At 42.4% G+C, this 1,858-nt stretch overlaps 1 non-coding gene across 1 annotated transcript; it reads right to left on the bottom strand.

The window, feature by feature from the left end:
* Positions 1-149: 149 nt before the first annotated feature.
* On the bottom strand, positions 150-268 carry LOC111732094. The gene has a single exon (XR_002777423.1). It is a non-coding gene; the product is annotated as a 5S ribosomal RNA (ribosomal RNA).
* Positions 269-1,858: the final 1,590 nt, after the last annotated feature.

Here is a 1,858-nt window from a genome sequence, read left to right on the forward strand (position 1 = left end):
AAAAAAAAAAGGAAGTTTCATTAAGACTGACTTATTCTTATGATTTCTCATTCTTTTGGCATTTTATTTTTTAGGTGAGGCAACCCTTGGCCGACCTCACAGATTGCAAGGGCTTTGTCAGCTTACAATCCCTTATTTTTTATTATTTATGCCTACAGCACCTGGTCTTCCTCGGTGGTCTCCCATCCAAGTACTAACCAGGCCCCACCCTGCTTAGCTTCCGAGATCAGACGGGATCGGGCTTGCTCAGGGTGGCATGGCCGTAGACTGATTTCTCATTCTGTGCTGACGATTTTCTGTATTCCATTTATGGTCTTATCCTCCCTCCCTTCGCACTTGGTCAGCCTCCCATAGAACGTGAGGTCCAAGGTCAAGATGACCAGGGCATTTGTTTCCACTGCAAACTGCGTGGAGTGTTACTTTAGAATCAGAATAACCGACCGAGGGGCGAGTCTGTTATGCCACCCACGGTTTGTGACCTCATGTGAAATACACCTTTAAGCTCGACTTTTCTCAACTTTAAATGACATCATAATAGCAATTATGAAGATTAAACAAGATAATACATATGAATGGTTTACCTAGAAAAGGTGGAAAATAGAAGAACGTATTAGTGTGGGGGTTCAGGCTACAGTAAGAAGGCTACGCATCACGTGCGCTTCCAAGGACCTGGCACTTAATTCCAGGGAGTTGGCACTTCGAAAGGCGACACGTCAATTTCACAAAAGAAGAAGGGACCTCGAGTGAGTACTGGGACAGCAGTGTCAGAGTTCAGATGTCTCTGGGATAAGTACAAAGCCAGAGATAAGATACAAGATGAGATGCCGAGACTTAGCCAGATGTAGCAGTGTCATGAAATCAAGTTCAACGTGAGATGGTTCTTAACACCAAAGGCTGTGAACAAGGCGGGAATGCTGAGGGCTGGCGCTCTCTGGATGCAGGCCGTGGCGGAGTGGGGGCCAGGCAGGAGTAAGACCACACTAGGCAGATGCATAACACACCAACTTTTCTGTACTGCTGGAAACAAGTGGCAAGAAAATATTTTTAACAGACTCCCAGCAAATCCAGCAGCGATGAGGCATTTTCACCTTTAAAACCCAAGATGATTCTCAATGTAATTTGTTGATTTTCAAGCTGTGTTCTTTAGAGTTCGAGGATTCAACACAGGCACATCAAGGACAAATGCGAGGGCAAGACATGACCTTCACACGTGTTGGAATAGGACTGACATCGCACGTCCGCACGAGCACATGCGAACACAGAGTGAGGCCGCCCACCGCTGGCTTTCGAGGGCCACAATCTCCCAGCCAGGCTCGTCTAAGTCATCGTATTTCTGATAGGTTTCTTTGCATAAAAAGTGTTATATTCACTCTACCAACAAATTCGATGGCCCTAGATGGTCAATGTACCACTGCTCCAAATTCCTGGGGGAGGAGTCACCCAATGTCACACCTCAGCACCTATTATGAATATACTATTGTAAAATAACCTTTGAGAATCCAAATTTGCCCTTGTTTTTCAAGAAATACTAGTCCAGAAAGATTTTTAAATTGTGAAATAGTATACTATTCTGTTTCAAGATTTTTTTTCCTAAGGTTATTTTGACTCTAATAATAATATGATTTTTTTGTGTGTGGTTGTTATTTTGAAAATATGCTGTTTCTTTAATCCTGCCCTTCATCACTATGGTTTTATCGTGTACTTGATTTATGTACTGTATGTAAAAATCTTCAATTAACTGAAAAGTAACAACTATTTTAAAAAATACATAGACAGATATCCATACTTTACAGGTTTTTGAGGTTTTCTGTGGAGCTGGAGTAGAAACGACTCACAAAGAAGTAAAATACCTTGTTCA

This window comes from Pteropus vampyrus, unplaced genomic scaffold (assembly GCF_000151845.1).
Source record: "Pteropus vampyrus isolate Shadow unplaced genomic scaffold, Pvam_2.0 Scaffold424, whole genome shotgun sequence".
NCBI lineage: Eukaryota > Metazoa > Chordata > Mammalia > Chiroptera > Pteropodidae > Pteropus > Pteropus vampyrus.